The sequence below is a fragment of the Lolium perenne genome, chromosome 2 (genome assembly GCF_019359855.2).
Source record: "Lolium perenne isolate Kyuss_39 chromosome 2, Kyuss_2.0, whole genome shotgun sequence".
In the NCBI taxonomy this organism is placed as follows: Eukaryota; Viridiplantae; Streptophyta; class Magnoliopsida; order Poales; family Poaceae; genus Lolium; species Lolium perenne.
Window position 1 is genome coordinate 142,394,033 of NC_067245.2, and position 25,608 is coordinate 142,419,640.

Below are 25,608 nucleotides of genomic sequence, written 5' to 3' on the forward strand. Positions count from 1 at the left end.
AACCTACAATTAATTGGAAATCAAGTAACAATAATTAGGAAACCATTCTTCACTTATCATTTCCATGTCTTAAACTAATCCATGATCCTACCATGAACCTCATGGTATTTATTTTACTTCATTCTTGGAAACATGACAAGGAGATCAACTCTAGAAATACACATTCCTCTCTATTCCAAATAGTTAAGCATCAAACCTAGTGAGGTGAGAGTTCTATTATAATTATTAGAGAAGCATTAACAAACCTAGAGCAAAACCTTGGATATACATCCAAGTATTCAAATCATAATCTCTAAGAGAAACCCTAGGATATTATTCCAGACCATCCCTAGAGAGAGAATCCAATTATGTTAAACATACATATTGAGGATCACATCAATCCCTATGGAGCCTAACTTAAGTTAGTACTAAAATCATTCCCAAATGAGAGAGACCACTCATACCAATCTTAGCTTTACCTATTTAAGAATAAAGGACAACCTTTGAACTAAAGTATTAGGAGATTAACCATTTCATCTTGGAGTGGTGAGACAACCTAATATCACATAGAATAAGATTATATCCATGGATTGATAAAGCAAGGAGGAGATTAATTCAACCAAGATAGCCAAGTGGAGTTTTAGACTTGATATCTATTGAGATATGGTGAATACACCATAAACCCTAGAATAACTATTCCTATATGAGAGAACTCAAGTTATGGTGTTACACTCAAGTTAATGAGGCAACACTTGGACTTGGGAAAGAGAACTATCCATATACCCAGATGATTATATCATCATTCCCTGGAAAGAACCCTAAGAATTATCTCAGGCAATCTCCTGGGATATAAACTATAGAGGCCCCCATAATAGCTCATCCTAGAAAATAAAATAGAAGTGCTATACCTTAGTTCATCAAGACAATGGTTGATCATGGAAGTGAGAATCCCATTTAATGAGAGATCCCTTAGGAAGCCAAACCTTGATCATTATAAATTGAGTGATGATCATAAACCTTAAGAACTTGAGGTAGAGATATTAAGAACAAGTTGATCATGCCTAATCCATGATCATGCTCTTGAGGTATGTGAGGATAAGTTAAACCCTAATAGGATAAGTAGATATCATTCACCACATGAAATCATAGGGAGGTAACTAGTAAGAAACCCTAGACTTATATCCCAACCTTTACTTGTGAACCACTTGGTGATCATAAGTAGAATCCTACCATATCCACACTTCAGAAATTAAACAACCTAAGAAAACCTTAGAGTTAAACTCTCTGCTTTATATGGTGAGAAACCATATATCCATATGACCAAAGTTAACTATAAAAAGAACTATAACCAATGTAGTTACTTAAATGATAAATTGAGGTTAATAATAGAAGCCAATTGGTAGAAGATAAAACTAATTCCCAATATCATAGTAACTAGAGGAGAACATAAAATGTTAAGTTAACAACCATCTTATTATGGATAGGGAGACTAAACCCTAATGGGTGCATCGTTTGAGTGATCACAAATATAACCTAGTTCACATTTGAGCTCCAAACCATAAGCCATTAGGTGAATATGATTAGAATCATAGAATTGCTCAATAGTTAAAGCTTATGCTCAAATATGGAACTTAAGAATAACTTAGTGCTAAATCATGTGATTAAAACCATATGTGGATCAACCACTCATCCTTATAATTAATTAAGACTTCATAATAATCCGTAAAAATACTTTGAGTAGAAATTATCTAATTTAAATGATTCAAAAGAGAGATGGGTTCCAAGGAGAAAAAAGGAATTTCAAATAACACATGGAGTCATTGATAAATTGAAACTTAAAGGGAAATCACAAAGATACAAATAAAATCAAGCATTACACAATTGTCTTGGGAAATAAAATAATTCAATGACCATTGTTATCAAATTCTAAATCAAATAATCATAAACCTGCAAGAGTAATACAGTTCAACTTTGAAGTCAATTGAACAAAACTAGAAATGGAAATTTAAAAAAAAACAGAGTGAATTCAAAGTTGAATTCAACAAATAAGAATACAAAACAGAAAATAAAGAAGAAAAAGAAAAGAGGAGAAAACCCACCTGGAACTTACCTGGCTGAGCAGCCCACCAACACAGCCCAACTCCTAGCCCAACTGCACCAGCCCAGCATAGCCCATCGTGGCCCAAGTACCCCTTCGCCACGGATAAGAGCGAGGAGGACGAGAAGACCTTCGTCTCCTTCTTCCTCCGCATGAACGACAGCACGACGCCGGCGAGCCACGTCCCGGCCGCCGAAGTGGACCCCGCGACCATCGACGATCGCCAGTGGCCGTATAAATATGAGAGAGGAAACCCTAGAGCCCCGAGTTCCTTCTTCTCGCCATTATCCCGAAACCCTAACCCACCAGCAACCCTATAGCCCCACCGTTGCCGACCACCCCGTAGCTCGCTAATGAGCTCTGGAGGCGCGCCACGATGTCCTCGTCCATCTGGTGTAGTCACACGCCGAGGGGAGCTCGGAGGTGGAAGAATTAGGCCATTCCCTTTCGCAGTACTGCGAGGGAAATGGCGACCGCCTCGTTGCTACCGTCCTCGATCGACTCCAGCAACCAGCTAGAAAGCATCAGGGTGAGATTGCGCATCTCATGAGCATTTTATTGAGCCCCAATTCGTGCCGTAGAACCTTGTCACCGTCGGCCTCTGTTCACCGCCGCGGTACCTCACCGTCGGCCATGCTCCGGTGGCCATTTCCGAGCGGCGCCGCCACGTAGAGGTTCCGCACGTCCACGCGCATCGTATGCGCTAGCTCGCGCTGCCCCGCGATCGCCGGAGCGTCGAGTCCATCCTCGACTGGGCGCCGGTGGTGTCCCTGGTTGCCACATCACTGCCACCATGGCAGCCAATGTGGCCACTGGCCCACCAGTCAGTCCCTAGGTGTAGGCTAGTCCGAGTACATATAGTATTTAGTTTCGTTTTAAATCAATTTCATTATTCCAGGAACTTTGAAAGAATTTAGAAAATTCGTTTTAACTCAAAAAAATGTAAATAAGATATTAAAATTCTTAGAAAATAAAACTCCATCCAATAAAAATATAAAAAGGAATTTTTATTTTTAATAAAAATTCAATTATTTAATACTTGTTATTTAAGCCTTTAATTTTAATTCTATATTCAAATAAAAATTCAATAATTAAGAAAAACTTCTAAATTTAATAAAAACCAGTAAGTAAATCAGGAAAATATTAAAACTAATTTTCCTTTACTTATTACTTATTAAATCCTTAATAGGAGGATTTAAACCCTAATTAATAATTACCCTAATTAGTAAATTATTTAAAAATATAAAAAGCCAAATTAAATATTAATTTTACTTCTAAGATATTAATAACTTCAACTTTAACATGAAGTTATTAATCATAGAAATTAAATTGTAAATAGCAAACCCTAAATCCCACATGAAATGAAATTATAACCCTATCATTTCATGTGACTCCTAAAACCCTAAATTAATTAGGAACCCTAGTTCCATTATTGCATGTGAACCCTAAACTGCTTCTAACCTAAACCCTAGGTTAGAACATGTGATCATGATACTTTCTTTCAAAGCATAGAACCCTAGTAGCAAGTAAATACTTGTCTTGGCCACATAAAATGTAGAAAACCTATCACTAATATATGGGTATCCCATGTGTTCATCCTCATCAGACCTAACTAATCAAGTGGGGTCAACCAAGTGTAAACCCTAGATCCTATTACCAAACAACCATCCTTAATTATCCATGCTTAGTAATCACACCATTGTGATGAATACTAATAGCAATCATACCTAATATCTTGCATTACATACCATAGTCCACCAAACCCTACTAGTGTGAAATACTTAGGAACCATCCCGTCTAAGAACCAATCATTCCTTGCTTAGTAGATCCAATAGCAAACCCTAGACAACCTCAACCCTAATTGATATACTTCTTATTACTTAAGAAGTATGTTCTTCAAAAGTTATTCTTTTGAAGTAAATAAAGAGTCATCACCAACCCTGCTTATAAGGACCTATAAACCCTAGCCAGCTATCACTAGCAAGATAAACCAACCTTGACAACAACCATGCATAATGAATTGCTTAGGATACCTAGGCTTATCTTAACCTTACAAGCCCTAGGTGTTGATGAATCCAACTTTGTTGGGATCCATCTAATATTTACGCCAGCAACTACCTGAAACCATAGTCAACCATAGAAACCCAACCTAATTCTCATACTTGTTCTTTATCAAAGAACATGTTCTTCAAAAGTTATTCTTTTGAAGTATATGATAATTAATCATTAACCATGCCATTTAGTACTAAACTGACCACTGTTCTTTACTTGTTAACATTGTGCCAATTATCATTCTTTGTGTGCTCAATTGATTATTATGCTTTATTATCTACCTGTTTATAATACCAAGTAATCACACCTGAATAAGAACCTTGTATGTGAATCACTCTAAAAGTGCAACACACCCTAAACCAATCATTACAACTCACTGATCCTAAATCATCGGGGTTAGGTCATGCTTAGAGCGATTGCATCTCATTCTTATGCATTATTGCATCCTTGCCAATCTTTTAAACATCGTCCTTACCGGACGATGATGCTATTTCAGAATTTGGAGTTATTACGCATCGAAGACCTTGCCTGCATAATCTTGCAGTCAAGAAAGGCAAGTTCATCACTTGCTCATGTCATTTGAGTATTTCTATCAAATTAATTGCAAAGTACTATGGTTATCACTATTGCATAAAAACCAAAACCACTACTTTCATAACTATGAATATGACTATGTGGTGGGCAATGGAACCATGGATTGTGTTGATATGATGGAGGTTCCATTGCAAGGGTTTATATCCATCTAGGATTAAACAACAAATGTCGCCAGTGATTCTTGTGCCGTAATAACCATGTTAACCATAAGATCTGAAATGGGACGGACTAGTCAATCATATTTCCACCTCTTGTACATCAACGGATGCGCTTACCGTAGCAGCTGTATCTTGCGGAGCAACTTGTGGGTGGGGAACCCATTCTAAGTCCCCACGGTTATTGTAACACCCCAACTTTTTCAACCTTGATTAGTTGTCCTTATTGCAAAAATTAGGGGGAACAAAAACTTTTTTCTAAAGACTAATTAGATGAATTGCCTTGATCTGTTTGTTATGATGAATTGCCTTGATCTGTTGGTAGATGTGTTGTCTTGAATTCTTGTTGAGTTTTGCCTTGAGCTACCTCAAAGAACAACACCTCTAGTGGGCAGACAAACAACTCACCTAATAAAACACATGTGTGACTTAGGAAAAAGTGTTTTCCTTTTTACTACATCAAACTCTTCTTCTGATGGCAACATGAGTGTGCCATTTTGATTTTTCTCTTTGTGGTACAAGATAGCTCAATCATCCTTAATTCAAAACTTGGGATCATCTACCCCTAGCTACATCCCTCTCTTGTACCCACTCATCCTTGTTGGTTTTGAGGCCATGTCGACCATCTGTGTTGGCAGGGTTAAAATGTCTAGACTTTGGCAGTCGATATCTAAGCAACCACCACTGTTATTGGTGATCTCAGTGCATGGATCCCATCTATGCAACACCCTCTTCAACCTCCACGTCCTGCATGTCCCAATCTATCCTTGCAACTCCTATATTCAACTTGATCTCATACCTTATCCAGTGTTTCTGCACTAGATCACTTTCTTTATTTTTACCTCTTGTTTTTATTCAAGTTTAATCTTCACAAAACCAAGAGTGGGAATGATGGATACATTTAGTAGCTACCACCTACCCTTGAGAACACTCCTCCCTACATTATTTTCCCTCCTCAAAAGCCCTATTGTTTTCCTTCTCTAGTTTTGATCACAAAACTACTTCTAGTTTTATTAAATCTTTTCAAGATATTTCTTCAAGGAAAACAAAGAACTGAAATGGGTTTTGATTTTCATCCTATTTCTACCAAGCACTGATTTCTAAAACATTACTCTCTATTTTGCTTTGTTTTTAACAAAAGGCTTGTTTATGGTACCTATACCATTTCTTGTTTACTTTAAATTCGAGAAAAACTCTACTTTACTTGAGAAAGTAAGTAGAATATTTTGAACTCCTATGTTCCAACTAGTTTTCTCTCAACATCTTCAAGATTCCATTTCACTTGAGTTCATTCCCAATTGTCTCTAGACAATTGAGGTGTTTCAAATACCTTTCAAATAAATCCTTTTTCAAATGGCAACACTTGCACATCTTATGCACACCTCTGATCTATCACATTGTATTTTCCCCATTCTCCAATTTTTGATCAAATGGATGATCATTTGATACTTTCAAATCACTCCCAATTGACCTCTTAATTGAAGAGCAACTTATATTTCATCATACCTATCTCACTCCTCTATTCTTTTCCATCATCATCTTGACTTCATGAATTGATGATTTCTGTCAATATATCCATCCTTGTGAGTATTTGGATACTTCACTCACCATCTCTCTTAATCTTGTTCTACCCTTACCTAAACCACTATCACCATCCCATCTACCTTGACATGCTCATGCATTGTTGCATGTGGTCAATCTCAATCCTTCCAAAATTGAATTCAAATAAAAACTTCTAATCATCAAATATACCTTTGGGTCTATTTTTCATCTTATGTTTGTCCCAACCATAGTGGTAACAATTATCCTTGGAGTGCATATCACCTCACACTTATTTTTATCTATATGTATCTACTCCTATACTTATCATCATCCAAATCACTCATGGACATTATCTCCTCAACATCATGTCTTGGCCTATACACATTGATGTTGTGCCTCTCTCTCTCACATTTCTCACTTGCTCATGACAAGAAAGGAGCCGGCCATGACATGAATTTCGGCCAACCATGTTTCTACTCACTTTCTTCTCTTGCAAGCCTTGCCTCCCAACTACCCCAACAATTAAATGGGCAGCCACCCACCTTGGCCAATCAAAAAAGGAGGCAGCCACCCCTCTCCCTCTATATAAGGAGCTTGGCCGGCCACCTCCTTCACCTTTGGCTCTCATTTCTCTTCCTCCACTCCCTCACACTCTCCTCCTCCACTTCCCCACGAAATGCTGCTGCCCCTTGCTTGCGTGGCCGGCCATGGCCATGGAAAGCCACCATGATGAAGCTCCCCTCCTCCCTCAAGCTCATCCTCACCATGAGAGCATCCCTCTCACTCTCTTCTCCCCTAACCTTTGATGAATCCAGCCCTCTTTCTCTTCTCCCCTCTCACAAGATTGGATCTTGATGCAGGTGCATGTTGGTCCAAGCATGGAGAAGGTTGAGCTATCCTCAGATCTGAAGTTCTTGAGCAAAGTTCGTCCAAAACCTTGCAGTAATTTCTGTATCTTGCTGTTTCAGATTCTGGTACGAAATTGTAAAATCCGCCAAATCTTGTCTGCAGATCCAAATCAAGTGATTCAAAGTTGCACAGATAGGTATTGAAAAGATCTACAACTTGGCGCTGGTCTCATCCTCCAATTCGTTACGGATTTTGCATGATAAATAAAGTTCTGCAAACATGCAGAATCACTGTTTGTTAGATTTCTTCCGTTTTACAAAACCTTTTTGAGCAAACTCAACTTTGGGTGAAAGCCTCCTCCAGTACCTTCATTTTGGCGTTGGTTTCACTTCAAATGACCTAATGAAATTGAAATGGTTCACAGATCCAGATCTGGTCAGATCTGACTTTGTCGAATTAAACCAGGAGCTTGGAACGAATTTTTAAATGAAACCAGTTGGGTAAGAACCACCTTTTCAATACCTTTCAGATGCAGCTGACCTCATATTTTTATGAGTTGTGTACGATTTGTGGTGAATTAAACTTATTCTGTGTGTTCTGCAGACATGGCTGTTAGCTTTTAATTCATCAAAAATCCATTTTTGAACCTAATTGAGTGATTCCACTTCTGTAGGATTGCTGAATGTTTTCTTAATCATCTCAAATAAGTTCCAAACCTTTATCTTTTCTGCAACTCCAAAGTTAAAGCAAATGGTGAAAACATGCAGTAAACTTGCCAATCCATTTGTGAGAGTTTCAGAAACAATTTGAACCCAAATCCAATTGTGTATGCTTCTCTGTTTAATTACCTTTCAAATGCCAGTGGCCACATATTTTTAGGATTTTTCTACGATTTATGGATTACAGATCTTGTTTTCTGTACAGTCAGATTCAAAGAAATTCCTAAAATTGTAGGTTTAATATTTTTGGGTGATTCCAATTGGGTTAGTCTTGTATTAGTACTAGCTATCTAGGAAAAATATTATTAGTCTCTGTTCATACATATTTGTTACTGTTACTAATGTTTATGTGTGACATGCACTGTTAAAGCAAAACTTTTCGGTTTATTTAAAACCCTTGACCAACTCTTTTTAGTAGATATGGCAACCTTTGTTTTATGCTTGCAAAACAAAACCTCTGCAACCTAACATTATCTCTTTTGTTTTGTTTAAGTTTTCAAATGATGTGGTATATGGTTTGCTTCCTATTTTTGTTTAGTGATTAAGTGAGCAAATTAAATTAGGAAAACTGTTTTCTACTTTTCTAAAAGTGTTTGAAAATGTTTTGTGAAAGTATTTGATGTCAAACTAATGCTCTTGTCCTCTTTATGATGTTATCTACCAGGGGTACTTAGCTTGTGCCATGGTGATACCGAGAGAGGCAATTGCTAAGTTGTGATACTCTCATACCTTTACTAGGTAAATAAAATGGGTTCTCTTTAAGTTGTTTGTGGTATCTATAAGTCCTTTGTATGGTAGCTCTTTATGGAATGGTTAAATTATGGTTGTTGTATGTTTGTTTTGTTGGTGCAATATGATTGATTGTGTTCCTTTATATTTTCCGGCGATAGATGCGAACGATTCCAGAGAAGATGAAGAAGTGGATCGGACAAGGATTTTATTTATGTTGTTGGGATTCTTATATTGATGGAGTTGAAGAAGTCCAGGGACATTTAAGCTAAGGCAAGCCATCTTTGAACTCTGAATGATGTGGTGTTGGATGTCAATTGTTGATGTCCCTAAGCATCTTATCTCTTTATGTGATGATCTATCTATGTGGGTCTATGTATGGTTGTAATTGGAGTATTTTTCTTGTGGTGGTTTTTCACCTTTGTTCACTTGTTGGAGGGATGCATGGTATCACGGCCGTGCTACTCCCTTGGGTCTACTTGAGTGCTCAACATGAGCATGTCATTTACAATATAGAGTTTTACACCACACCCCCACCTTGTTGAGTCTAGATGGTATCAAGGTCATGAAGCTTGGTGTAATTCTCAACTTGAGAGAAGTATGCCGTGGCCCCTCATGAATGATGGATGGGTAGAATACCTACACCACCAAAGTTGTATATTAGCACCACAAATCTGAAAGTTTGATCCACCTTATATTATCATCTTACATGCATACCTTATGCAAATGAGATCCACTTTTTGCCACTTAAATATGCTCTCATGGCATGATGACCTTCATCTCGGCCATGGTGTTGTAGTAGTTCCTTCTCATGAGACTATAGGATGGGAACCCCTCAAGGTTTTACCTTGTTGTAAATGTTTATGAAAACCTTGGGTGAGTTAACCCAAGTGTATGGTTTTTGAAAACAAAAGACTTGATAAAGATGTTTGGGAAAGTGGTGAATGAAGGTTGGATGAGCAACCGAGGTGTTGGGGGAAAAAAGAAGTGTTTTCTAAAAAGGGGCACTGCGTATATGTGTACACCAGCCCAACTTCTTTCGCGCAACCACATTATCCAAAGTGGGCACGGGCTTAGTCCGTAGTTCGTTGAAATTGGCATGAGCACCCTTCACAACTCTCTAGGGAGGGTCAAGAGGACCTCTGACGCCGGGTTGCGCTCTGGAGGAGGCAATACACTGTCTTAACTGATAGCCGGACGATTACTGAGGGTCTTCCGACGTGGCGCTGGAGATACGCTCAAAAGGAGGTATCTTTGCCGGGGTGCCGGGAAGGGGTAAGCCCGCAGGGAAGGACTTGTGCCAAAGGAGACGGGCGAAAGACTATGACTGGTTATCCGAGACTCGCATACTCTCGTATGACGATCCGGGGATGATCCCGGCGGATTTATCAGTTCTTGTGGGGAAAGTGCGCACACTCTGCAGAGTTAAATCTATTCGAATAGCCGCGTCCGCGGTCATGGACGGGTTGCAATGGTCTACCTTTACCGGGGCTTGCGTTTTGTTTTGGCAAATGCTTTGCAAAGGAAGTGTTGTGTTTATATGTACCGGAAAGGTACGGAAAATGGGCGTGTGTTGACCATATGGAGATGGTCGTGGGAAAATTGAGACCAAGTGGGGAACTCTTTCCTAATGTTTCTTGTAGAGGAACTCTTCTTTAACAAAGATATAGATATGTCATAGGTATCTTTTGAAGTATCTTCTTCAATAAAGATATAGGTATGTCACAGTAATTCTCTAGCATTCCCATCAACTGAGATGGACTTATGCTACCTCATCCTCAATAAAGGTATAAATATGTCATAGAACTTCCTAAGCGTCCCCATCAATTGAGATGGCGGCATGCTACCTTTCCCCCTGAAGGTTGATTAGTTGTCCTAGAAACACCGTAGTGTCCGCATCACTTGAGATGCCGGCATGCTATATCCACAAGAGAAACTGATTCTCTTCCTCATGCTATTTCCACCGGAGAAAATAGCTCTTCCTTCGCGTCTTCTTAGATTAGCACTTGTCATCTTGCACTCTTGCAAAGTACCTTTCTTGATGGTTTGCGAGTACAATTCCAAATGTACTCACGGCTTTGTCCCTGGCTATTTACTTGGCCAGACTTGGAGGAACACGATGGATGAAGAAGGAGTTGGCGACGTCTATGCGAGCTAGGAACGTCTTTCCAGTCAGTTGCCTGTAGGGTTATGGCAGATGACTTGGGTACTGCGCTGCTGAAGTGATGATGCTACTCTGATGTTTAGTTAGGCCCTTCGAGGCTATTATGTAAAGGATGGTCATGTGACCTCATTGTAATTTTCTTATTCCGCTTTGTAATGGATGGTGTAATTTGATATCAGTTCGGTTATGTGTTCACGGTGCACTGATCATGGGATCGTGAACTGTAGACATAACAGGGTATTTCGGACAGTTAGTCCGGGGTCCCCACAGAGCTGGTATCAGAGCTATCCTGACTGTAGGAGACCTTAGTTAGCATGGACGTTAGTTAGGAAACAATTACTTGGGGAAAACTATTTATGAAACAAATTGTTTCTTTAGTCGGAAGTACAGCTTCTACTCCTCTTATTTGTTCAAAGCTTCTAAATCCTTATCTCTCCGCTTTATAAAAAGGTTTGAAAATTCTTGCTCTACTGTCTCAACCACTTCAAACCTACATGTTGGACGATGTCCCCAACTCAGACCCGGAGACTCGAAGTAGAAGATGGATCAACTTTTTATGAAGTCTCACGTATCTCCAACGACAGCTAGAAGATTGGAGGCCGACTTAGTGTGCCCACAAAAGGATAATTAGATCATGCTTTCGGTTGTCACCCAAGTCTGTCAAGGAGCTGACCTTCTTCCTCCATGGACTCGCACTTTTTGCAGTCGTCTGGGATCAAGTCCTCAGTTCTTGACTAGTAATTTTTAGGCCAGCCACGAGAAGGTCTCGACTTCGGGAGTACCTCAACAACTACCTCTTCGAAGACCTCACATCCCCGGGATGTTGAGCAAGAAGACTACGCAGTTTTCTCCTCCGCCTCAACATAGAAGACCGAACACCAGGCCTGCTTCACAACCAACTGCCCCAAAAATCCATGTTGGAGTCCATAAGAGCAAAATAAAGACGGCAACATATGTGACCAGCCCCCAAACCTATAGGATGGATAGGACAAACTCAATCGCTTTGATTGAGCTACCCCCGCGCATTAGGAATTTCTGGGTACTTAGAGTACCATGTCTGGTTTGATGTTTGCTTGTAGATTCCCTAGTGTGCTGCCTTGAGTGTTTGTATCTGTTTGTTGTGTGCATGTATGTCTTGCTATTTAGACGTTCCCGCCCTTTTTAATTGTTTGGAATTTGTAAAACAGAAATTAAAAATGGAAATCTGCTAGTGTACTGTTTTGCTAATAAAAATAGTTTGGTAGATCCGATTGATGTGATTCCAATTGCACTAGAACCAGTATAAAATTATCTTTCAGACGCCACTGACCTTGTATTTTTAGGACTTTTGTGCGATTTTTAATAAATAAAACTTGATCACTGTTTCTGGTTAGTATTTTGAGTCTCAAAAATTGAAAAATAAATATTTTTGAATGATTCCAATTGTGTTGATCTTGTTTTGTTACTGTGCATCTAGGAAAAATACCAGTAGCCTCTGTTAGTGGTATTGTGTCTCTGGTTATGGTTGTATGGGTGTCACATACAATGATAGGATTAAAGTTTGCCTCGCCGATGTATTGCTAACTATTAGTTAAATTGGGTAGACTAACGAAAGACTCTAACTCTAAACCCGTTGGAAGTTGTTTTTCAACCGTCAAGAAAACTAACCCGACCCCTATCTACGCTGAGTTCCTTCAAGATCAGCTGGATGCATCTCCACTACGCCAAGAAAGAAGAAGCCCTACCTTCAAGAGTGACTGCAGCTCTACGAGAAGACATGCTAACTTAGTCTAACCTTGGAGTATACTCGTGCTAACCGCAAGGATATCTTTTTGAAAACCACCCCCCTAACACACTGTCTAACTAGATGAGAGGACATTAGCGTCAAAGACAAGCTACATCACATGGTTCATCTGGTCCTCCTCAAATGAAGCTTCTGAAGATACTCCAAGACTCAAGACTTTAGGCGTAGTTTACCCGCTAACTTCTTAGTTGTTACTGAAATCAGCACTGACCCTCAAGCTGAACATTGTCTTCGACGACCCCTGTTGCTGCTTCATATGGGTACCAACCAGGCGTTTCTTCAACTTTCTAACTCGCCGCGGGTCCCATATGGTTCAGTTAACACCGTGAGTGCCTCTTGAAGTGGTGGTCTGCACGTCGCCCCCAAAGATTCTTCAGCTGAATAAGGAAGACCGATGACTTCTTCTGAAGCCCCAGACAGAACTACAAGGCAGAAGCTCTGACTTTTTCCGAGAACCCGATGAAAAATCTTAAGGGTGGAAGACTTCATCTTCCACTAAAATCAAGCTAACTCTAAAAAGGTTTTCAGCCCAGCTCAAGCACCGTTGGGTGCACTAACCCTCCCACAGTCTTGAACCTCCGCCAGGATCGTGAAGAAGCTACAGATCCAACACCTGCATGGAGTAGTCAACCTCTTCATGAAGCTCGCCATCGGCCGAAATCCAACATGTCTCCCAGAAGATGAAGCAAACGACTTTCTCTACAACGGCACGTCTACAGAAGAATGGAGTCTGACTTTGGTTAAACTTTATAACCCCTCTAGTTCTACACTCAGTAATCTCGGGACGAGATTATTTTAAGGGTGGAAGATCTGTAACACCCCAACTTTTTCAACCTTGATTAGTTGTCCTTATTGCAAAAATTAGGGGGAACAAAAACTTTTTTCTAAAGACTAATTAGATGAATTGCCTTGATCTGTTTGTTATGATGAATTGCCTTGATCTGTTGGTAGATGTGTTGTCTTGAATTCTTGTTGAGTTTTGCCTTGAGCTACCTCAAAGAACAACACCTCTAGTGGGCAGACAAACAACTCACCTAATAAAACACATGTGTGACTTAGGAAAAAGTGTTTTCCTTTTTACTACATCAAACTCTTCTTCTGATGGCAACATGAGTGTGCCATTTTGATTTTTCTCTTTGTGGTACAAGATAGCTCAATCATCCTTAATTCAAAACTTGGGATCATCTACCCCTAGCTACATCCCTCTCTTGTACCCACTCATCCTTGTTGGTTTTGAGGCCATGTCGACCATCTGTGTTGGCAGGGTTAAAATGTCTAGACTTTGGCAGTCGATATCTAAGCAACCACCACTGTTATTGGTGATCTCAGTGCATGGATCCCATCTATGCAACACCCTCTTCAACCTCCACGTCCTGCATGTCCCAATCTATCCTTGCAACTCCTATATTCAACTTGATCTCATACCTTATCCAGTGTTTCTGCACTAGATCACTTTCTTTATTTTTACCTCTTGTTTTTATTCAAGTTTAATCTTCACAAAACCAAGAGTGGGAATGATGGATACATTTAGTAGCTACCACCTACCCTTGAGAACACTCCTCCCTACATTATTTTCCCTCCTCAAAAGCCCTATTGTTTTCCTTCTCTAGTTTTGATCACAAAACTACTTCTAGTTTTATTAAATCTTTTCAAGATATTTCTTCAAGGAAAACAAAGAACTGAAATGGGTTTTGATTTTCATCCTATTTCTACCAAGCACTGATTTCTAAAACATTACTCTCTATTTTGCTTTGTTTTTAACAAAAGGCTTGTTTATGGTACCTATACCATTTCTTGTTTACTTTAAATTCGAGAAAAACTCTACTTTACTTGAGAAAGTAAGTAGAATATTTTGAACTCCTATGTTCCAACTAGTTTTCTCTCAACATCTTCAAGATTCCATTTCACTTGAGTTCATTCCCAATTGTCTCTAGACAATTGAGGTGTTTCAAATACCTTTCAAATAAATCCTTTTTCAAATGGCAACACTTGCACATCTTATGCACACCTCTGATCTATCACATTGTATTTTCCCCATTCTCCAATTTTTGATCAAATGGATGATCATTTGATACTTTCAAATCACTCCCAATTGACCTCTTAATTGAAGAGCAACTTATATTTCATCATACCTATCTCACTCCTCTATTCTTTTCCATCATCATCTTGACTTCATGAATTGATGATTTCTGTCAATATATCCATCCTTGTGAGTATTTGGATACTTCACTCACCATCTCTCTTAATCTTGTTCTACCCTTACCTAAACCACTATCACCATCCCATCTACCTTGACATGCTCATGCATTGTTGCATGTGGTCAATCTCAATCCTTCCAAAATTGAATTCAAATAAAAACTTCTAATCATCAAATATACATTTGGGTCTATTTTTCATCTTATGTTTGTCCCAACCATAGTGGTAACAATTATCCTTGGAGTGCATATCACCTCACACTTATTTTTATCTATATGTATCTACTCCTATACTTATCATCATCCAAATCACTCATGGACATTATCTCCTCAACATCATGTCTTGGCCTATACACATTGATGTTGTGCCTCTCTCTCTCACATTTCTCACTTGCTCATGACAAGAAAGGAGCCGGCCATGACATGAATTTCGGCCAGCCATGTTTCTCCTCACTTTCTTCTCTTGCAAGCCTTGCCTCCCAACTACCCCAACAATTAAATGGGCAGCCACCCACCTTGGCCAATCAAAAAAGGAGGCAGCCACCCCTCTCCCTCTATATAAGGAGCTTGGCCGGCCACCTCCTTCACCTTTGGCTCTCATTTCTCTTCCTCCACTCCCTCACACTCTCCTCCTCCACTTCCCCACGAAATTCTGCTGCCCCTTGCTTGCATGGCCGGCCATGGCCATGGAAAGCCACCATGATGAAGCTCCCCTCCTCCCTCAAGCTCATCCTCACCATGAGAGCATCCCTCTCACTCTCTTCTCCCCTAACCTTTGATGAATCCAGCCCTCTTTCTCTTCTCCCCTCTCACAAGATTGGATCTTGATGCAGGTGCATGTTGGTCCAAGCATGGAGAAGGTTGAGCTATCCTCAGATCTGAAGTTCTTGAGCAAAGTTCGTCCAAAACCTTGCAGTAATTTCTGTATCTTGCTGTTTCAGATTCTGGTACGAACTTGTAAAATCCGCCAAATCTTGTCTGCAGATCCAAATCGAGTGATTCAAAGTTGCACAGATAGGTATTGAAAAGATCTACAACTTGGCGCTGGTCTCATCCTCCAATTCGTTACGGATTTTGCATGATAAATAAAGTTCTGAAAACAGACAGAATCACTGTTTGTTAGATTTCTTCCGTTTTACAAAACCTTTTTGAGCAAACTCAACTTTGGGTGAAAGCCTCCCCCAGTACCTTCATTTTGGCGTTGGTTTCACTTCAAATGACCTAATGAAATTGAAATGGTTCACAGATCCAGATCTTGTCAGATCTGACTTTGTCGAATTAAACCAGGAGCTTGGAAACGAATTTTTAAATGAAACCAGCTGGGTAAGAACCACCTTTTCATTACCTTTCAGATGCAGCTAACCTCATATTTTTATGAGTTGTGTACGATTTGTGGTGAATTAAACTTATTCTGTGTGTTCTGCAGACATGGCTGTTAGCTTTTAATTCATCAAAAATCCATTTTTGAACCTAATTGAGTGATTCCACTTCTGTAGGATTGCTGAATGTTTTCTTAATCATCTCAAATAAGTTCCAAACCTTTATCTTTTCTGCAACTCCAAAGTTAAAGCAAATGGTGAAAACATGCAGTAAACTTGCCAATCCATTTGTGAGAGTTTCAGAAACAATTTGAACCCAAATCCAATTATGTATGCTTCTCTGTTTAATTACCTTTCAAATGCCAGTGGCCACATATTTTTAGGATTTTTCTACGATTTATGGATTACAGATCTTGTTTTCTGTACAGTCAGATTCAAAGAAATTCCTAAAATTGTAGGTTTAATATTTTTGGGTGATTCCAATTGGGTTAGTCTTGTATTAGTACTAGCTATCTAGGAAAAATATTATTAGTCTCTGTTCATACATATTTGTTGCTGTTACTAATGTTTATGTGTGACATGCACTGTTAAAGCAAAACTTTTCGGTTTATTTAAAACCCTTGACCAACTCTTTTTAGTAGAGATGGGCAACCTTTGTTTTATGCTTGCAAAACAAAACCTCTGCAACCTAACATTATCTCTTTTGTTTTGTTTAAGTTTTCAAATGATGTGGTATATGGTTTGCTTCCTATTTTTGTATAGTGATTAAGTGAGCAAATTAAATTAGGAAAACTGTTTTCTACTTTTCTAAAAGTGTTTGAAAATGTTTTGTGAAAGTATTTGATGTCAAACTAATGCTCTTGTCCTCTTTATGATGTTATCTACCAGGGGTACTTAGCTTGTGCCATGGTGATACCGAGAGAGGCAATTGCTAAGTTGTGATACTCTCATACCTTTACTAGGTAAATAAAATGGGTTCTCTTTAAGTTGTTTGTGGTATCTATAAGTCCTTTGTATGGTAGCTCTTTATGGAATGGTTAAATTATGGTTGTTGTATGTTTGTTTTGTTGGTGCAATATGATTGATTGTGTTCCTTTATATTTTCCGGCGATAGATGCGAACGATTCCAGAGAAGATGAAGAAGTGGATCGGACAAGGATTTTATTTATGTTGTTGGGATTCTTATATTGATGGAGTTGAAGAAGTCCAGGGACATTTAAGCTAAGGCAAGCCATCTCTGAACTCTGAATGATGTGGTGTTGGATGTCAATTGTTGATGTCCCTAAGCATCTTATCTCTTTATGTGATGATCTATCTATGTGGGTCTATGTATGGTTGTAATTGGAGTATTTTTCTTGTGGTGGTTTTTCACCTTTGTTCACTTGTTGGAGGGATGCATGGTATCACGGCCGTGCTACTCCCTTGGGTCTACTTGAGTGCTCAACATGAGCATGTCATTTACAATATAGAGTTTTACACCACACCCCCACCTTGTTGAGTCTAGATGGTATCAAGGTCACGAAGCTTGGTGTAATTCTCAACTTGAGAGAAGTATGCTGTGGCCCCTCATGAATGATGGATGGGTAGAATACCTACACCACCAAAGTTGTATATTAGCACCACAAATCTGAAAGTTTGATCCACCTTATATTATCATCTTACATGCATACCTTATGCAAGTGAGATCCACTTTTTGCCACTTAAATATGCTCTCATGGCATGATGACCTTCATCTCGGCCATGGTGTTGTAGTAGTTCCTTCTCATGAGACTATAGGATGGGAACCCCTCAAGGTTTTACCTTGTTGTAAATGTTTATGAAAACCTTGGGTGAGTTAACCCAAGTGTATGGTTTTTGAAAACAAAAGACTTGATAAAGATGTTTGGGAAAGTGGTGAATGAAGGTTGGATGAGCAACCGAGGTGTTGGGGGAAAAAAGAAGTGTTTTCTAAAAAGGGGCACTGCGTATATGTGTACACCAGCCCAACTTCTTTCGCGCAACCACATTATCCAAAGTGGGCACGGGCTTAGTCCGTAGTTCGTTGAAATTGGCATGAGCACCCTTCACAACTCTCTAGGGAGGGTCAAGAGGACCTCCGACGCCGGGTTGCGCTCTGGAGGAGGCAATACACTGTCTTAACTGATAGCCGGACGATTACTGAGGGTCTTCCGACGTGGCGCTGGAGATACGCTCAAAAGGAGGTATGCTGCCGGGGTGCCGGGAAGGGGTAAGCCCGCAGGGAAGGACTTGTGCCAAAGGAGACGGGCGAAAGACTATGACTGGTTATCCGAGACTCGCATACTCTCGTATGACGATCCGGGGATGATCCCGGCGGATTTATCAGTTCTTGTGGGGAAAGTGCGCACACTCTGCAGAGTTAAATCTATTCGAATAGCCGCGTCCGCGGTCATGGACGGGTTGCAATGGTCTACCTTTACCGGGGCTTGCGTTTTGTTTTGGCAAATGCTTTGCAAAGGAAGTGTTGTGTTTATATGTACCAGAAAGGTACGGAAAATGGGCGTGTGTTGACCATATGGAGATGGTCGTGGGAAAATTGAGACCAAGTGGGGAACTCTTTCCTAATGTTTCTTGTAGAGGAACTCTTCTTTAACAAAGATATAGATATGTCATAGGTATCTTTTGAAGTATCTTCTTCAATAAAGATATAGGTATGTCACAGTAATTCTCTAGCATTCCCATCAACTGAGATGGACTTATGCTACCTCATCCTCAATAAAGGTATAAATATGTCATAGAACTTCCTAAGCGTCCCCATCAATTGAGATGGCGGCATGCTACCTTTCCCCCTGAAGGTTGATTAGTTGTCCTAGAAACACCGTAGTGTCCGCATCACTTGAGATGCCGGCATGCTATATCCACAAGAGAAACTGATTCTCTTCCTCATGCTATTTCCACCGGAGAAAATAGCTCTTCCTTCGCGTCTTCTTAGATTAGCACTTGTCATCTTGCACTCTTGCAAAGTACCTTTCTTGATGGTTTGCGAGTACAATTCCAAATGTACTCACGGCTTTGTCCCTGGCTATTTACTTGGCCAGACTTGGAGGAACACGATGGATGAAGAATGAGTTGGCGACGTCTATGCGAGCTAGGAACGTCTTTCCAGTCAGTTGCCTGTAGGGTTATGGCAGATGACTTGGGTACTGCGCTGCTGAAGTGATGATGCTACTCTGATGTTTAGTTAGGCCCTTCGAGGCTATTATGTAAAGGATGGTCATGTGACCTCATTGTAATTTTCTTATTCCGCTTTGTAATGGATGGTGTAATTTGATATCAGTTCGGTTATGTGTTCACGGTGCACTGATCATGGGATCGTGAACTGTAGACATAATAGGGTATTTCGGACAGTTAGTCCGGGGTCCCCACAGTTATGCTGTGCATACCGTAGCGGTTGCGGCTTGCGGAACAACTTGAGGGTGGGGATCCCACTCTAATTCCCCACGGTAATGTGGTCTATGATGGGTTGCAGCTACCGGCGAAGGAGTTTGGTTCGATCCCGGCATCGTTGTCGTGGTCGGGGTCCGTCCTTAAATGGTGTAAGTGGACCGACGAGGACCCAGGGTCGGGGTTTGCAACAAAGGGTGGGTGTGCGAGGTAGCGGAGGAATATGATTGGCTATGACCTTATACCGGGCCTCACACCAAAGGAAGTGTGGACGAGCACGCGGCTCGGTTGGCACCAAGGTTAAGATCTCTTATGGGTAAAGCAACACACCTCTGCAGAGTGTAAAGAACCGTGACCTGTCACTCCCTGTTCCGGGATATGGAACTGCGAACGCGGCCAGAAAGGAGCTCCATGAAGTTCTAGTAAATCGGTGAAGGCTGACGGACATAGTTCTTCTGAATAAAAGCAACCTTTTGAAGAAATGGTTATGAAAACTTGCATTGGTATTAGACTTTCTGGTCTAATGCCATAGCTAGTGCATTAAACACCTCTTTCCTATAATGAACTTGTTGAGTACGCTCGTACTCATCCCACTCTTAAATCCCCTGCTTAGATATGGAGGCATCGACGGAGGATCTACAGTGCAACTCGAAGGCCGAGGAGTCAACAACTACTTCAAGAGACAGGACCCTGTCAGAGGAGTCAGATACCATATCCAACAAGGAGAAAACCTAGTTTAGCCATAGTAGGGAACTAGCTTCCTAAACCTAGCTCCTATTTAGCTAGAATCTATTCATAGCCCCTATAGCTAGTGAAATACTCTACAAATAGAGTTCGTGATAGGATTAGACTACGAGTCGTTCTTCTGGAGTTTATTTGCAGATTTACCTCATTGTAAAGTAGGAGGCTGTGCTGATCTTATGTAATAGAGTCGATGTTGTAATTCTATAGACATGCCTTGGACCCGCATATGTTTCTGTTGTACCACTCTGAGCGATATAATACCCGTGGAACTGTGTTTCCTTGGTGTTATATCAGACTTGCATACTACACCATGCAGTGGTATGCCGGGTCACCACAGGGTAGCTTGTTGATACATGATTTTTCTAGTTTGAATATGTCTAGACCTTGTTTATCAACTTAATTGAATGCTTACTAGATGACATAAGATGACTATGTGCATTGGTTTTTCATTTTATTGTTTTTTTTACTTTTACGCCCATTTGAATCTTGGTCAAATTTTATGCCCATGATTTAAACAAGTTTAAAACATGAATATGAAAAATTAAGCATCTATCCTTCTTAGTCACTCCAAAATGTAGCTCTTGTGAGGGTTTTTGAAATTTCCATGCTTGAAACCAAAAACCACTTCTCTTCATGCATGCTTGACTTCATAAGACAGAGTTTAGGGTTAGGGGGTAGATACATGATTTTCCTGGTTTGATTATGTCTAGACCTTGTTTATCAACTTAAGTGAATGCTTACTATATGACATAAGAAGACCTTGTAATATGTTAAGCTAAAGGCTGGTTTGCCCGCACTTAGAAATGATATTTGCATCACTTATCATATGTTTGCCCATTTGAATCTTGTCAAATCCTAGGTTTGACCATGATTTAAACAAGTTTAAAACATGAATATGAAAAATTAAGGATGTATCCTTCGTAGTCACTCCAAAATGAAGCTCGATCTTGAGAGGGTTTTTGAAATTTCCATGTTTGAAACCAAAAAACCACGTACTTCTCTTCATGCTTGACTTCATAAGACTGAGTTTGGGGTTAGGGGTAGCTTGATACATAAATTTTCTGGTTTGAATATGTCTAGACATTGTTTATCAACTTAATTGAATGCTTACTAGATGACATAAGATGACTATGTGCATTGGTTTTTCATTTATTTTTTGAATTTTTATGCCCATTTGAATCTTGGTCAAATCCTAGGTTTGACCATGATTTAATCAAGTTTAAAACATGAATATGAAAAATTAAGCATCTATCCTTCTTAGTCACTCCAATATGTAGCTCTTGGGAGGGTTTTTGAAATTTCCATGCTTGAAACCAAAAACCACTTCTCTTCATGCTTGACTTCATAAGACAGAGTTTAGGGTTAGGGGTAGATACATGATTTGTCTGGTTTGAATACGTCTAGACCTTGTTTATCAAATTTAATGCTTACTATATGACATAAGAAGACTATGTGCTTTGGTTTTTCATTTTTCTGATTTTTTTATTTTTGATGCCCATTTGAATCTTGGTCAAATCCTAGGTTTGACCAAGATTTAAACAAGTTTAACACATGAAAATGAAAAGGGAAGCATTTATCCTTCTTAGTCACTCTAAATGAAGTTTTTGGGAGGTTTTTTGAAATTTCCATGTTTGAAACCCAAAACCACTTCTCTTCATGCTTGACTTCATAAGACATAGCTTAGGGTTAGGGGTAGATACATGATTTGTATGGTTTGAATATGTCTAGACCTTGTTTATCAACTTGAATGCTTACTATATGACATAATAAAACTACGTATGTGCTTTGGTTTTTCATTTTTCTGTTTTTTAATTTAATTTTCCGCCCATTTGAATCTCTATCAAATCCTAGGTTTGACCAAGATTTAAACAAGTTTAACACGTGAAAACGAAAAGGTAAGCATGGATCCTTCTTAGTCACTCCAAAATGTACCAATTGATAGATGTGTTAACTTTGCTTCATGGAAAAAATAATGTCATGTAAATGAGTTAACTTGGATTTCCTACCCTTGAATCCATAGGAAACTATGTTCTAATGCACTATAATAATCAACCGAGTTTTTACACCAACAGGTCTACGTGTGGTGCCCATGCGTGAGGTCCCACTCCCACACTTCAGTGAGCACAAGTCACGTGCAATAGGTACGCAAACTCCCAGCCATTTTCTTTGTCAAGAGAAGACGCATCAGGAATTCAGGATGCGTATTGGAAGTCTCTGGGTCCTTCAGGATCCTTCGTTTGTCACTCTCACAAAAAAACAAATCTCTCTCATTCTCGGCCTCGCTCGACTCGCTCGCTCGCACCTCTTGCTCACTGACAAACCCTGCACAATAGTCAACATCATCACCCGAAAAAGGGGAGACACCATAATGCTCTCCCTCCTTCTTCTCTCCTTCCGAGTGATCCCTCTTCCTCCGAGTTTCACTCGACGGGCAAACACATATGTGCTGCATAGTAGAGTAATAATAAAAAGGTACGTAGAAAAATTGACCTACGAATCTATAATTAAATAGGTTAAACTAGGGTTTTGCCCAGTGATACGCGTACAGCACACGTCCGTTGGGAACCCCAAGAGGAAGGTGTGATGCGTACAGCGGCAAGTTTCCCTCAGTAAGAAACCAAGGTTTATCGAACCAGTAGGAGCCAAGAAGCACGTTGAAGGTTGATGGCGGCGAGATGTAGTGCGGCGCAACACCAGGGATTCCGGCGCCAACGTGGAACCTGCACAACACAACCAAAGTACTTTGCCCCAACGAAACAGTGAGGTTGTCAATCTCACCGGCTTGCTGTAACAAAGGATTAGATGTATAGTGCGGATGATGATTGTTTGCAGAAAACAGTAGAACAAGTATTGCAGTAGATTGTATTCGATTAAAAGAATGGACCGGGGTCCACAGTTCACTAGAGGTGTCTCTCCCATAAGATAAATAGCATGTTGGGTGAACAAATTACAGTTGGGAAATTGACAAATAGAGAGCGCATGACAATGCACATACATGATATGATGAGTATTGTCAGATTTAATTGGGCATTACGACAAAGTACATAGACCGCTATCCAGCATGCATCTATGCCTAAAAAGTCCACCTTCAGGTTATCATCCGAACCCCTTCCAGTATTAAGTTGCAAACAACAGACAATTGCATTAAGTATGGTGCGTAATGTAATCAACAACTACATCCTCGGACATAGCATCGATGTTTTATCCCTAGTGGCAACAGCACATCCACAACCTTAGAACTTTCTGTCACTGTCCCAGATTTAATGGAGGCATGAACCCACTATCGAGCATAAATACTCCCTCTTGGAGTTAAGAGTAAAAACTTGGCTAGAGCCTCTACTAATAACGGGGAGCATGCAAGATCATAAACAACACATAGGTAATAGATTGATAATCAACATAGCATAGTATTCTCTATCCATCGGATCCCAACAAACACAACATATAGCATTACAGATAGATGATCTTGATCATGTTAGGCAGCTCACAAGATCCGACAATGAAGCACAATTAGGAGAAGACGACCATCTAGCTACTGCTATGGACCCATAGTCCAGGGGTGAACTACTCACTCATCACTCCGGAGGCGACCATGGCGGTGAAGAGTCCTCCGGGAGATGATTCCCCTCTCCGGCAGGGTGCCGGAGGCGATCTCCTGAATCCCCCGAAATGGGATTGGCGGCGGCGGTGTCTCTGGAAGGTTTTCTGTATCGTGGCTCTCGGTACTGGGGGTTTCGCGACGAAGGCTTTAAGTAGGCGGAGAGGTAGGTCAAGGGGCGACGCGAGGGGCCCACACACTAGGCCGGCGCGGCCAGGGCCTAGGCCTCGCCACCCTAGCGTCTGGCCGCCTCGTCGCCCCACTTCATATCCTTCCCGGTGTTTTGGAAGCTTCGTGGAAAAATAAGATCCTGGGCGTTGATTTCGTCCAATTTCGAGAATATTTCCTTACTAGGATTTCTGAAACCAAAAACAGCAGAAAACAGCAACTGGCTCTTCGGCATCTCGTTAATAGATTAGTGCCGGAAAATGCATAAATATGACATAAAGTATGCATAAAATATGTAGGTATCATCAATAAAGTGGCATGGAACATAAGAAATTATCGATACGTTGGAGACGTATCAGCATCCCCAAGCTTAGTTCCTGCTCGTCCCGAGTAGGTAAACGATAACAAAGATAATTTCTGGAGTGACATGCCATCATACTCTTGATCATACTATTGTAAGCACATGTAATGAATGCAGCGATCCAAGACAATGGTAATGCAATGAGTAAACAAATGAATCATATAGCAAAGACTTTTCATGAATAGTACTTTCAAGACAAGCATCAATAAGTGTAACACCCCAACTTTCGCAACCTTGTTAAGTGTCCAGAGTGCAAAAATTAGGGGGAACAAAAACTTTTTCTAAAGAATAATTAAGATGAATTGCCTTGAGCTGCTTGCAGATGAATTGCCTTGATTTGCTTGTTAACATGGATTGCTTTGGTTTGCTTGTAGAAGATTGCCTTGACCTGTTGGTTTATGTTTTCTTGAACACCTCACCACGTCAAGATCACTTCTTCTCAACCAAGTCTTGACTGATCCGAAATTGTGATATAGTCCAACATTTACACCTCTGACTTAAATACCTCCACATGTGGCAATGTCAATGCACCTACCTTGGGATCTTCCTTGTGATGTATTCTAACTCACCTTGTCCCTGATTCAAAGCTTGTGATCATCTACTCCTTAATACACCCCTCTCTTATACCCTAGACAAAAAAACCACGACCTCACAAATTTGGCTAAGTCCTAAAACTATTATCAGGTTCCATTTTGGAGCCTCTAGGTTAAATACCCCTTGCCATCTAAGGCAATGCACTTGGTCCTGGACCTACCTTGTCTTGAGAAGTTCTAAACCATATCATTTCCATGGACCAGATCACTCATCTACCCACTATTCCTTGGTGGTTATGAGGCCAAGTCAGAAATCTGTTTTGGCAGTGTTAAAAAGTTCAAACTTTGGTAGTTGCTCTCTAAGCACCCCCAGCTGTTATTGGTGAACCCAGGGCATGGATCCCATCTATTCAACTCTCTCTACAACTTCCATGTCTTGCATGTCTCCTGCTATCCTTGCAAACCATTTTTCCAACTTGATCTTGTGCTCTATCTAGAGTTTTAGCTCTAGATCACTTCTTCCTCCTTTACCTTTTGTTTTTCTTTTATCTAGTTTAATCTTCACAAAACCAAGTGTGGAAATGATTGCTACCTTGTATAGTAATCGCCTACCATTGAGATCAT